Source organism: Panthera leo, chromosome D4 (assembly GCF_018350215.1).
Source record: "Panthera leo isolate Ple1 chromosome D4, P.leo_Ple1_pat1.1, whole genome shotgun sequence".
Lineage (NCBI taxonomy): Eukaryota > Metazoa > Chordata > Mammalia > Carnivora > Felidae > Panthera > Panthera leo.
The window spans coordinates 11614296-11628839 of record NC_056691.1 but is presented as its reverse complement, the minus strand read 5'-3'; the positions used below and the strand labels follow the sequence as shown (position 1 = coordinate 11628839).

The 14544-nt window shown below is 46.8% G+C and overlaps 1 protein-coding gene across 6 annotated transcripts in view; it reads right to left on the bottom strand.

Annotated features, from left to right (window-relative positions):
* PIP5K1B (phosphatidylinositol-4-phosphate 5-kinase type 1 beta) overlaps window positions 1-14544 on the bottom strand; it is a 311111-nt gene that overhangs the window by 61676 nt on the left and 234891 nt on the right. The gene's annotated exons all lie outside the window — the stretch shown is intronic.

Here is a 14544-nt window from a genome sequence, read left to right as displayed (position 1 = left end):
AGATGCAGGCCAGAACCAATGGAAAATGCAGCCCACAGGACACTTGAGACCAGAAAGGGAGAAAAGACAAAAATCAGAGCAAAACCAAGAAACCCACAATTGTGATAGCCTCACAGAGGAAAGAAATTACAAGCATGAAATAAAAAAAGACTGCCACAAAAGGGAACCCCAGGGAACACAAAAGGATTCTTGGAGAATCTGACGATAGAAATGAAAAACACAGCGGAGGTTGGGGGAAAAGCAAAGGAGTGCTCAGAGAAAGTGGGACTGAAGGACACACAGGTGGAAATAAAGAAAAATAAACAAATATAAACAAATCCAGTATATCTTACATGCATAGAAGGAACTGCAGAAAGAAGAAAAGAGAAGGGAGGAAATTTAAAAAGTTAAGAAAACTTTCCCAAACTCAAAAGCACGAGTTTGCAGACTGAAAAGTCCCTCTGAGTGTCCCACACTCAGTGGCTGAAAACAGACCTACAGCCAGGCACATGATCATGAAATGCTGAGTAAAAAGAGAGAAGTTGAAGACATTACAAACTCCTGAAGAAAAACAGAGGCCATATACAGAAGATCAGGAATTGGAAAAGCAAGGGATTTCTCAACAGTAACCAGAAACCAGAAGATAATGCAGCGAAGGTTCTACGATTTTGAAAACATAAATCTGTAACAGAGCGTTCTAGATCTGCCAACCTATCCGTCAAGTGTTGGGGTTAGAATAAAGCATTTCTTAGCCAAAGAAGGCCTTGAATATTCTGCCTCCCGTAAATCCTTTTCTTAGAAAGATACTGGAGAATGATGGGTTCCCCCAAAATGAAGTGATAAACCAAAAAAAAAAAAAAAAGGAAAATACAGGATATGAGAAACAGGGGAACCAATACAGACAAGAGGTGATTAGGATCCCCAGATCCCAACCTAACACATATGCCTCAGGCCCTAGAGGGCAATCAGTCCGGAATGGAGAAGGTAAGAAGGCTTTTGGGGGGGAAACTTCTACAAGACAAGGAAATTAACAGAACCTAACGTATCTGAACAACTGGAAAAACAATGAAGACAGCCGGGGCAGGGTCTAGGCTCCCAGGAAGGACAAACAGAAAGCTAGGTAAATAACAGAACGAGACGGTATTTATTGCAGGGAGAACAAAGAGTCGGACAGAAAAGGAAAGCACACAGGGGTATTCACACTGTCTTACTAAAACACTCAATACAGATCGAGGTGCGAGCATGATGAAACCTACTGGAGAAGGAAGAGGTGGACGAGCGAGAGGGGTGTATGCACGTGGTAGGTGTGGGGTGGGGAAAACACAGCTACATCTCCGTCTTCGATGGTGGGAAGCTAATGCCTACACCAGAAAGATCAAGAAATGGCAGCAGTCGCATGCTACCCAGAGATATGGAATTAAATGCCAAAGGAACCAGCTAGAAGAGTTGAAGGTGGCTGCATTTGGGGACGGGGAGTGTAAAGGGACGTGTGCTAGGACCTGCTCTTTTTCCTAACAAACTGTATACAACTATTCGTTAAACCTGGCACATATAATTTGGATACAAAACAATTAAAGGCTGGCACAAGGCCAAAAGGACCCTGCTGTTCCCCAAACCCTATGGCTCTTACAGGGTGAGTTTTGCCACTAAGATTGGAAAAGCATTGGGAGGGTGGGTGGGGAAAAGTCACAAGGTGCTCGGCCTTGGCCTTGGCATGCCTGCCTTCTCTCCTGTCACAGCTCAGGGATGACAAAGGAGACGGCCAGGCACAGCAGTGAGAATTACTAGGGCACCAACCCAGACGCACTCATGTGTAAATAAAAGACCAAACAAGTCTTCTCAGATGAATTAAGTACAAGGAAGCACACTTCCATCGTGATAAGGAAAAACAGGAGGAACGTCAGAGAAACGCTAACGCATAAGCCCTCCAAGCGGCCCGTTAGAATGACATTTTCATTTCAGCCAAAGCCTTTGTTGGGAAGAAAGTCTGGCCCTTCTTAAGTTCTTTTGTGACCTTCCAAATGCTAATTTTTAATGTGGGTGGCCAGAAAACTAATGAGGTCCTTTACATCATTATATATTTCATCTTTATTACTTTATCCTTGAAAACAGGCTATTAAATAATTACATTTTAGATTAATATTATTCTGACTTGAGATTTTATCACTGCCTCCTAATTCCCTCATTACCCTTACCTAATCCGCCTCCCCACCCCCACCCCCATGACCACCGTGCGCTAAGAGCAAAAGGCTGGTTGCGAGATACACTGAGCGCACTTGTAGGGGGCTGGGTCTGTTCGTTTCTCTGAAATCAACGAGCGCCCAGCAGCCAAGTTTCCCTCTCTGCACTTGGGTGAAATTCTTCCCCCAAAGATGAGCAAGTCACTTAAATTACAGGGAGACAGAGCCAGCTCCTGTGGAGATAATTCCACAGATCACAGAGGATTAAACAAAGGATCAACTCTCCTCTTGCCTTGCGTGAAATGGTATTTGTTCCTTTTTGTGTATTATGTGAAGTGCATCAGAGAAGAAATTAAACTCAGGAATGTGGCGGAACCCGGCACCAGAGGACCCGTGGCTGGAGAAGGGCTGTCAGGGGCCTGGCGTAAATTCACTCACCACGGATGTCAGGCCTCGGCAGTCACCGATACTCCATGTGTGATGACAGAGCTCGACACGATGGGACGGCTCAGAAGGCAAATGGGAACACAGTGGGTGGGCCAAAGGGGCGCCTCAGAGAGAGGCCGCAGCAGCTGACAACGGCTAAGTGGTAGGTCTGGACGAGCCTGTGTGCTGCCCTGCGTGGGGCCACACGGCGGGGGGCTATCTAGGGCGACAGACCAAGATGCACAAGACTGGCTTAATCAGAACAGAAGTGGAACATGATGGGGCCAAACCAAATGGATGGAGGGAAACGGTCAGGATTGACAGGGTGACTTCCAGGGGCCGAGAAGGACCAAAATGACCTCTAAGCCGAGTGAGAGAGTCATAAGGCCCGTGGGATCTTAGACCGACTTTTCTCGGCCCCTGAGTCAAGGATCTCTGTAGACTCAGTGAGGTCAAGAACAGCTGCTGAACAGAAACGTAGCGTCGTGTGGCTTAGGGCCGGAGAGGGCTGAGCTGGGCAGAGGGTTTGCGGCAGGCTGGAGAGTTCTCCAGAGGGGTCATTAATCTAAAATAGATTTACGGCAAGGGAGGCCCTGCTTCGGATGTGTCCAGGTAGGTCTGAGATGTGAGCAAGACACGGAGGTCCTGTCCCACTATCACCTGAAACCTCACTCCTACTGTTGTGATTTTACATTTCAGGAATTTCTTATTATATTCTCTTAATTCCTTGAACGAGCCCGTGTGTATTTCAGCCGAACAACAAGGCAAAGAAATTGTTTTGCCCCTCAGGGAAGATGGAGAGGGAGAGGATTATCTTCCAAGAACTTTTTTTCTGCGACTCGCACGTGCCTGAGAATTTCTTGAGGAGCACGCAGGGACCGGGATGTGGGGCCGAATCACACCTGCACAGGTATCTCTCTAGAGGTTTCATGAAGGAGGGCCTGGGACAGGGAAGGCCACAGAGATACTTCTCCAGCAAACCATCCTCCCAGAGGTGCAGCGTTAGTGGCTCAAGTCAAGGGAAACAGAGATGTGTTTTGGCGTAAGAATGAAGGGGCAGAAAATGGATGGGGGAGATCAGTTTTGATAATTGAGGATATCGTCAGGCTGGCCGCATTCTGCCCCCCTCCCCCTTTTTTTCCAATATGACTTGTCCATAAACTGGATCCATTAAAAAATCTGACTGCACAAAAGGCACCTAGAAATATTGCCATGTACCAATTCATCAAAAAATGTGAGCATTACTCAGCCACACACACACACACACACACACACACACACACACGAAGACTGAAATGCCTTTCGCAACAACACGGATGGACCTTGAGGGTATTATGTTAAAGGGAAGTGAAGTCAGACCGAAAGACAAATACCAGATGATCTCATTTGTCTGTGGAATGTAAACAAACATGAAACAAACACACAAAACTCACAGATACAGAGAAGACAGTATGGGGAGGGGAGTTGGAGGGGTGGGTGAAACGGGTGATGGGGTCAGGAGGTACAGACTTCCAGTGATAGGGGTGCCTGGGTGGCTCAGTCAGTTGAGTGTCTAACTCTTGATTTTGGCTCAGGTCACGATCCCAGGGTTGTGGGATCGAGCCCCGAGTTGGGCTCTGGGCTGAGTGTGGAGCCTCCTTGGGATTCTCAGTCTCTCTCTCTGTCCCCCTCCCTCCCACCTCACTTGGGCTCTCTATCTCAAAAACAAACAAGCAAACAAAAAACCTTTCTGGTTATAAAATAAGTCGTAAGGGGAATGTAGTATGCAGCGTATGGACAGCGTGTCAACAACCTTGTCATGCAAACTTGAAAGCTGCCAACAGAGTAAATCTTAAAAGTTCTCATCACAAGAAAAAAGCTTTGTTTTGTGACTCTGTGTGGTGACCGATGGTACCTAGATTTACTGTGGTGACTGTTGTGCAATACAGACAACTGTCAAATCATTAGGCTGCACGGCTGCAACTAAAATAACATTACGTATGAATTATACCTCAGCAAAAAAAAAAAAAAAAATCTAAATACTCTACAGTTGTGTAATGACACATTCCCCCCCTAGACTCTGATCTCCAGGAGGAGAGGAATCACGTCTGCCCCTGGCACAACGTCTGGCATGTTTGGGGCCCGAGGAATATTTGTCGAATTTATGAATAAATGAATAAAAGACAGCAGGGGAAAAAATGAGTGTTTGAATTAATGCTGAATCCTAAATGATTCCTCATAGAATGTCAGATATTTGAAAAATTCACTTCAATTTCCTGCCCATGCCAAAATATATGAAGGGTCGTTTGAAAAGCTAATCACTTCAGAAGCAATTCCACAATTTGTCAAAAAAAGAAAAAAAAAAGGCATCGAGTAAAATCCAGGTGCAGACTATGTGATTTTTTTTTTTTTTTTTTTTTTTTTTTTTTTTTTTGTGCTGAGGTTGAGGAGGGGAAAACTAAACTGGCAGGCATATTATGAAGCTTCTATCAAGCTCCAATTTTCTCTGCAGGTGCCTCAGTCACAACTGGAAAGGGAGGGGACATCACTGTTTGGTTTGCCTGTCATCCCAGCAGGGCTTAAAATGGTCCTAATTCCCCAAATGAGATCTTCTCCTGGGAGCCTGGGTAACAAGGCAGGTTTTTGCTTGAGGATCCTGAAGGGTGTTAGTTACTCTTTCCCAAACCCGCATCATCATTTGCTTGGTCACCTGGTTTCCCGACACTAGGGAAGAGGTGACTAAATCCTTTTCTTCGTTATACGAAGAACAGAAGGGACACCGTATCCACCAGCCCCTCGCATGTGTTCACTCCAGACTGAGTTATATTCAGTTGATGTGATGGGGTAGGTAGGGTATTACCGGCAATAAAAGTGTCTGGCTAGGGCATGGGCGACAGATGCCCAGCCTTGAACACGTATCTGCTGCTCTATCGGGGGCGGGGAGGACGAGGGGGGGTGGGGGGAGGTCCTCACCCAGCATCCCCAGGCTTACAAATCTCTTTGTGGAGTTCTTGAGCTCAAGAAGCTTTTTATCTATCCCACGCGGACACATTTCTAGAGGCATTTACCACCAGCATCCGTTCTAGCGCAGAGGCAGGGAAAGCATTATCGATGATCGGACAGGCTTGCTGGTAAATACTGGCATCCCCAGTGACACAGCTGATTTGAAAAAAATTACGTCTGTTTTACATACGACGATTATATCGTCACGGCAATAAGTTGGCTCTGTGATTCCTTTTAGCGTATAGAGTCCAGATCGATTCCTGTTCCTGTATGCACTCTCTGCCTTTGTGTCAAGCTTTGATCATTCAAATTCTCTTTTTAAGTGACCTTGCATCTCCAGTCTTTGCCCTGTGGGCTGTGGCTGCCACTGATACCTTAATTCAACTCTACCTTGTGAAGCTGCGGCCAACAGTCAGCGAACTACACCGCTCAGGCTCCAGTGCCAGGTTCTGCGGGCCGAGGATGATGAGGGGATGGATGGGCAGAGAGAAGCTTTCGGTCCTCTTCTCTCTCGTGCTCCTTCCTTCCTTCCTTCCGAGGGCAGTGTTTCCGGCAGCAGCTGTGTCCCTGCCGCTATCCCAGCAATTCTGGTGATGTCCTACTCCGATGTCCCTGCTCTTATGGGGGCAGCAGGTCCCCAGGTGGGGCCTCCTTCGTGAGTCTATGTTCTGTAAGGTGCCGGGAGCCGCAGCCTGCAGTTACTTACCTGGGTTTCTCTGCAACGTCCCCTTAACACGCCTCCGGTCACAGCGGGTAACCGATTCCTCTTACTACATTCTGTATGAGCGGCCCCTGGGTGGCTCAGTCGGTGGAGTGTCTGACTTTGGTTCAGGTCATGATCTCATGGTTCGTGAGTTCAAGCCCCACATCGGGCCGTCGGCTGTCAGCGCAGAGCCAGCTTCGGATCCTCTGTCCTGCTCTCCCTCTGCCCCTCCCCTGCTGGTTCTCTCCCTCTCTCAAAAATAAACAAACATTAAAAAAAATAAATTCTGTTTGAAATTCCAAATGTGTTTTCCATTTCCTTGACCAGACGCTACCCAACAAAGCACTCTGGATGGCCTTTTGACAAAAACAATGAGGTCTTGCTATTTTATTTTAACAAACACTTTGATGGTGTTTACTAGGTACCAGCGAGGGCTTTCCAATTACCATTTCAACTCATGGTAAGAACAACCCTTTGGGGCAGTTGTATGATAATCCACATTTCACAAGTGGGGACACCGAGGCCCGAAAGGTAAAGTAACTTTCCCAACATTAGAGACGTCGAAGGGGCTGTTTTGGGGGCTAATGTCCTAAATGGTGACTTATAATGATGGTTGTTGGCCGGAGGTGGGGAACAGTGGTGGTGATGTGGTCTGTTTGCAAGGAAGGACGAACCGGATGAGGAACCATAAAAGCGCAAAGGGTCTGGAGAGGATACTGAATATTCAGCATCTACAGGAGGGCTACAGAGACCTCCTGAGGGGCTGGTGCAGCCCAGATCGGCACCCGGTTCAGCAGGCAGCCGCTAGGTGCACGGCAGATGTCACGGGCACATGCTGTCCCTCCCTTGAGGTTATTGTTAGAGGACCGGAACTGCTAGAAAGTTCTTGCAACCCACCTTCGTCTCCTCTCATCTCTTAAGTCACAAATGTCCCTTCTTAACCTTATTAGGTCAATGCAAGATATGGGATTTTCTAAATCAAGCAGAAAGATACCTGACAAAAGTCTCTTCTCTGGGATCACGTAATGACACGGAAGTCTACTCAAAGAGCTAGAAATAAAAACTTGAAGAAACAGCTATTTCAGGTTGCTTGTGGACTTAAGTTAGTAGGTCATATTTTTAGCAATTGAACCCTTGGTCTCTCACATCTGGAGAAGTGAAAATCCTCACTTAACAATCACACGGAAGAAGAAAAGGCAAAACGCACGAAACGGAGGAGGGAGACAACTTGTGTGGGTGTTACCCAACTTCCATGAGCAGCGTCGTCTCAAGGTCACGTGGTCGGAGCCGGGACAACACAGGTGAGGGCAGCCGGTGAGGGGCTGAGGCTGGGGCCTCACGCTCTGTGTCAGTGCTGTGCCTGGAGACCATGGCTCTACCTGGCAGCCGTTCGACCTTGGGGGGTGACCTAACATTGTGAAGCGTGCCTGGAGATAATCGATATGATGGCCATAATGGGTTGCTTGGGAGAATTAAATCCCTTTAATGCATGTAAACAACTTAACACAGACTCTTAGGATTGTCCCAGAATTAGCTATTACTATACTATTGTGATCCTATCATTATCGATGGTTTGAAATACGACTACTGCTATGATAGAAAAGTTCCCATAGCCATGATGGTTTTTTTTTTAATTAATTTATTTTGAGAGAGAGAGTGTGTGGGAGGGGCAGAGAGAGAGGGAGAGAGAGAGAATCTCAGGCAGCCTCCATGCTGTCAGGTGCACAGAGCCCGACGCAGGGCTCAAACCCAAGAACCCACGAGTCAAAATCAAAAGCTGGATGCCCTGCTGACTGAGCCACCTAGTCATGATGTTCTTTTTTTATTTAAAAAAATTTTTTTAATGTTTATTTATTTTTGAGACAGAGAGAGACAGAGCATGAGCAGGGAAGGGGCAAAGAGAGAGGGAGACACAGAATCAGAAGCAGGCTCCAGGCTCTGAGCCATCAGCACAGAGCCTGATGCGGGGCTCGAACTCACAGACTGTGAGATCATGACCTGAGCCGAAGTCGGACACTTAACCAACTGAGCCACCCAGGCACCCCATCGTGATGTTCTTAATAAGCAAACTTAGCCAATGACTTCTAGAACAAACGTCACTGGTAGACATTCATATAGACCCACCACTTTGTCTAACAGAAATACTTCAGTTATTAAGCGGCAAAAAAGTGGCTCAATCATGAAGCCAGAGTTCATGTTAGGAAACCCCGGCCCATCAGCCTCCCTGCGCACAGCACACACAGCAAGAACAACAGCACAAGGACAAGAGGCTTTAGTGAACGGGGGGTACGGAGGAGAGAATGTGAGGTTGGGCCTCTGAGACCCGTGTTCCAGTTAAATCCTACCAGCACACCGTGTGACCTTGTGGCAGCAGGTCACAGAATGCGCATGTCTCTGCACTTCTCTTTCCTGGTCTTTTAGACATGTCTGTATGGTCACTCCCGTGCTCTCCTGGCTTTATGAGATTCTAGTGGCAGGAAAAAAATGGCAGAGAACTGCAGTCAGATCCCCTGGGTCAGCCTCTGAGATCTCTGATGCTGGACTCAACATTTAGGGGGCCTTTGCCAGCTGTCACCTCTATGTGCAGATGACCAGTGGCTTCTCCTGTGACATAACTGCCCTTCTTGTAACACTCCAAATGCCTCTAGGATGAGCCAGCTATTTGAAACAGTCACTAGAAAAACAGGAGAGCAGCCAGAGCAGTGATCAAGGTAAAGACATTTTTCCCCCTTTTTAAAAAATGTTTATTTATTTTGAGAGAGACAGCGAGTGAGCGCACAAGCGGGGCAGGAGCAAAGAGAGAGGGAGAGAGAGAGAGAATCCCGAGCAGGCTCCACGCTGTCAGTGAAGAGCCCAACACGGGGCCTGATCTTATGAACTGTGAGATCATGATGTGAGCCGAGATCGATAGTCAGATGCTTAACGACCGAGCCACCCAGGCACCCCAAAGGTAAAGGTATTTTTGATGGGGAAGCTATAAATAGGTTGGGACGCAGGAGGGCTTTCGATACTTGTGCAGGATCAGACCGCCAGCTTTGCTACCAAAGGTGCCGGGACTCATGGCAAGAAATAAAATTCTTGCATGTAGCGAATTTCCACAGTATTAAGTTGTTCTTATCTTTGAGGTAAAACACGTTTGCCTCTGCATTTCTTAGTGCTCATTTATACCCCCTCTAAAAGAACAGAGCTCTACCTAGGAAAGAAGACTTTAAGGATCAAAGATTCAAAATTTAAATCCCGCCATTTGACTGGGAAGCACGTGCCCACCTGAGTTTGCCTCCATCACTATGAACTACATGCCCGAACACCAAACTGTACTGTGAAAACAGGGACTCCCAATCATCAGGTTAAATATATACTTTAAAAATACAATCTTTTCTTTGCTTCCTACTCAATTTTTAGAGTACACTTCCAAAAAAACAAAAAACAAAAAAGAAGGAGGAGGAGGAGGAGGAGGAGGAGGGGGGGAGGAGGGGGAGGAGGAGGAGGGGGGGAGGAGGAGGAGGGGGAGGAGGGGGAGGAGGGGGAGGAGGAGGAGGGGGAGAGGGGGAAGAGGGGGAGGAGGGGGAGGAGGAGGGGAGGAGGGGGGAGGAGGAGGGGAGGAGGGGGAGGAGGAGGGGGAGGAGGGGGAGGAGGGGGAGGAGGAGGGGGAGGGGGAGGAGGGGGAGGGGGAGGGGGAGGGGGAGGAGGAGGGGGAGGGGGAGGGGGAGGGGGAGGAGGAGGGGGGGGAGGGGGGGGGGGGGGAGGGGGAGGGGGAGGGGGAGGGGGAGGGGGAGGGGGAGGAGGAGGGGGGAGGGGAGGGGGAGGGGGAGGAGGAGGGGGAGGGGGGGGAGGGGGAGGGGGAGGGGGAGGGGGAGGAGGAGGGGGAGGGGGAGGGGGAGGAGGGGAAGAAGAGATTGCAATTGGAGTTTTTGCCGTTACAGAGACTAGTCCCTTAAAAGGCGGAATAATTTGAAGAGAGAGCAGTCTTCCCACTGCAACATACAATTCAGGTGTGGACACATCCCGGCACTAATCGACACTTTTCAAAGGATTTTAAAAAGACTGACAGAATGCCCATTGCTAGCTGAAGTATTTATGGCTTATTTAAGCGCAGATAGGTAAGGCACAGAGTCAAAATGGACAAAACAGGCCATTGTGCCTTAACACAAAAATGATTCACAGATTAAAAAAAAAAAAACCTGATGTGAATTTTAAGTTCAATATTCAACTCATTTTCTTTCCAGGCTATTTGGATTAGGTTTTAAAACTGAGCAGGCCAGAAGAGACTTAGAATCACGTTTGTTTATTTTAGGGTTGGGGGTGGTGGGGGGGAGGTAGGGATACTGATTCCCAGGAGTTCACAGGCTAGAGGTTTCTGTTTAGCACCTCTGGGCCTTTTTGGGCCCTTTTCCTTATGATTCCCCTAAAGCAGTGGTTAAGATAGGAGATACGTCTTTGGCTTCTTTTCTATCTCCAGGCTAAAACCAGAAATGCCCAGAGGAACAGGCAGGAGACATCAGAGGTGAGGGAAGCAGGGTCCAGGCTTCCCCCCTCCAGCGGATAAATGCCAAAGGCAACAGAGCCAAGAGGGACCCAGATTAAACGGGCCCTTTTGATTTTTCAAAAGGGGATTTTAGTGAAATGACTTGATTTTTATTATTATTTTTTCAAGTTTATTTATTTTGAGAGAGAGCGAGCGAGAGCAGGGTAGGGGCAGAGAGAGGGGGGAGAGAGAGAATCCCAAGCAGTCTCTGCACTATCAGCAGAGAACCCGATTCAGGACTTGATCTCACGAACCGTGAGACTACGACCTGAGCCAAAACCAAGAGTTGGACGCTTAACCGACTGAGCCACTGAGGCGCCCCAAAACTGCTTGATTTTTAAATGTTAGCTTATTTTATTTTATTTAAAAAAAAAAATTTTTTTTTAAACGTTTATTTTATTTTTGAGACAGAGAGAAACAAAGCATGAACGGGGGAGGGGCAGAGAGAGAGGGAGACACAGAATCGGAAGCAGGCTCCAGGCTCTGAGCCATCAGCCCAGAGCCTGACTCGGGGCTCGAACTCACGAACCGTGAGATCGTGACCTGAGCTGAAGTCGGACGCTCAACCGACTGAGCCACCCAGGCACCCCAAATGTTAGCTTATTTTAAAAACATTCAGGGATCACCAAAATGCTTTCGCTAGCTTGCGTTCTGTTGGCAGGGCACCTGCTTGACTGCGGCCAAGGCTGTGGGGCTATTGGTGGGCCCATTCAGTGGCATTATCCAGGAGCGATTTCCTGATGTCTAGCCCACAGCCTTTTCAGGGACTTTGCAAGCACCTAATTCCCCGTATCAAATCTCTTTCTGTCTAAGACAGAGTGGTTTCTTGTTGCCACCTGCCCGCTAAGCATATCAAAATGCAAGTTGGAGATACCATGCCAAAGAAGGTTTATCTCCAACAGTTCACTTCAAAAAAGGAAGGGAAAAATATCACAGATAACACTGTTTTCCCCATCCAATATATGATAACCAGCATCCTCATAAGTAAAAGTACCAAGAATTATACCACAGCCCTGGAGTATGCAGAGGTAGCTTGCAACGCTGGCTAGGAAGGAGACAGTTCCAGACGCTGGGGGAACTTTATGAATACCCAAGAATTGAATACTTCTGGCCAAGATACTGCATACTTACTAACGACTAGTGCCACCAAAACAAACAAACAAACAAACAAACAAACAAACAAACAAACCCACAAGCCAAAAACCCTTTTGTATTTGTGCTGAAAATTCTGATAAATTAATAGCATATCCAATTACGTGACCCTGATAATGAGAACAGTAGCAAACATAAGAAACCACCATGCCCTTGGGGCGCCTGGGTGGCTCAGTTGGTTAAGCTTTCGACTTCGGCTCAGGTCATGATCTCATGGTCTGTGAGTTCGAGACCCGCGTTGAGCTCTGTGCTGACAGCTCAGAGCCTGGAGCCTGTTTCAGATTCTGTGTCTCCCTCTCTCTCTGACCCTCTCCCGTTCATGCTCTGTCTCTCTCTGTCTCAAAAATAAATAAACGTTAAAAAAAAAAAAAAAAAAGAAACCACCAGGCCTTCATGTGGAATTGTTTTTTGACCTTGCAAGGAGCTTCCTGTGACTTTCCAGCCATTTTTTTGAGCCGCTATTTCTACGTGAGAGCAAAACAATGGCGTTTAGCTATACCACACAGATAGGAAAGCTGTCGCTTGACTATTTATGTCACAAATTTGAACATTCAGGTACACATCACCGCTAGGTCACTTTAAATTCTTCTAGCCTAAGGAAGCAAACCAAATTTCTTTTACAGTTTAGATGAGTTGAGTAATTTATAATGGAGCCTTATTTGTTGGCTTTTCCACCCGAGCAATCTAAACTGAAGCCCTACTAAGACTGAAGGCTCACCCTGCCATTCATTCCACTTCTCCAGACCAAGACTGGTTGCCTCACCCACTATCCCCCAACCGGTATCTAGCGGAGAGAGCAGCAAACGGCAAGAGGGAAGAAATTTCTACAGAAGCTCCAATTACCAAACCTTAACTTCCAGACCAAGCTGGAATCTACAAATATGCGTATGTTAAAAAGGAGCCTACCATACGGAGTCCTCATTCTGGAAGTGAGCCACGCTGCAACCGTGGATAGGTGGAAAATGACTTGTGCCAGAAGGACTTTACCTGCACGAATCCAATCTTGATTCTCAAGAGCCAGATTTTTGACAAGAGCCAGTTCAACATTTAACAGATAATTATCAGGAACATATACAGAGCAGTCCCTGTCCAGCAACTGAAGCTAGTTACAAAATTGTATATACAGAGGTGCCTGGGTGGCTCAGTCCGTAAAGTGACCGACTTTGGCTCAGGTCATGACCTCGCAGTTTGTGAGTTCGAGCCACGTGTCACGCTCTGAGGTGACAGCTCCGAGCCTGGAGCCTGCTTCAGATTCTGTGTCTCTCTCTCTCTCTCTCTCTGCCTCTCCCCTGCTTGTGCACTGTCATCTCTCTCTCTCTCTAAAAAAAAAATAAACATTAAAAAAATTTAAAAAACCAAAATTGCATATACAGAAAGAGAAAAATCAACCAGCTATGCCCATAGGCAACATTGTGATCTTTGTGTAAAGATATCATCTCCTATTACTAGAATCGATATTTGACAATGTTTTGTTTAAAAAGCAAAAGTATCGAGGGGTGCCTGGGTAGCTGACTCAGTTAAGCGTCTGACTCTCGATTTCGACTCGGGTCGTGGGATTGAGCCCTGCATTCGGATCTGTGCAGAATGTGGAGCCTGCTGAAGATTCTCTCTCTTTCCCTCTGCCCCTCCCCCCTCACACGCTCCCTCTAAATATAAACAGAGAAAGAAATAAAAATAAAAAGCCAAAGTATTTAATAACTAAGTGACTCTCTATTTAGGAAATAATAGTACCACCCCCCCCCCCCAACACTGAAACACTAAATCACTGCATGTTTGAGAGTCACTGTATTAGTTTTCTATTGCTGCTATAAGAAATTATCACAAACTTATGGCTTAAAACAACACAACTTATTCTCTCACAGCTCTGGTCAGAAATCCTGAAATTCAACATGTTGGAAGATCTGTCTTCCTCGGTGAAGGCTCTAAGGGGGCACCTGTTTCCTAGCCTTTTCTGGTTTTTAGAGGCTGCTGGCTTCCCTGGGCTCACTGCCCTGTCCTCCGCCTTTTGAAGCCAGCGGCATGGGGCCTTCTAACATCTCTCTCTGCCCTCTGCTTCTGCAATTCTCTTTATCGGACCCTAACCTTTCTGTCTTCCCCTTACAAAGACCCTGTGCATAACTGAATTTTACTGCGTGAGGACAGACTGGCATACAGTTAAGGATTTTTAGGGAGGATACATTTAATGTAAAGGCTCTCAGCCTCCTAGTGGATTTTGAATTGTGTGTGACTCAGTGATCCAGGAAAAAACAGAAGCATAAAGTTGCCTACCACTGTAGTGTTAATAAAACAATATTAAAAAAAAAAGACCATGCGATTTCATTGAGACAACCTTAATAATTGAAGATACACTTCCCACCTGGGATCTTTAACTTAAACACATTGGCAAAGTCCCTTTTGCTCTATAAGGTAACATATAAGGCACAGGTTCCAGGGATTAGGATGGGGACAACTTTGGGGGGTAGTTATTGTTTCTACCATGGCCACTAAGGTCACTCGAACGAAAAGAGAATATTCAAATATCTTTGCAGCTATGTGCAATATTAACCAAGAACACCTGCTTAAAAAATCCATTCATAAGAAACGGTGAAATGATGAAA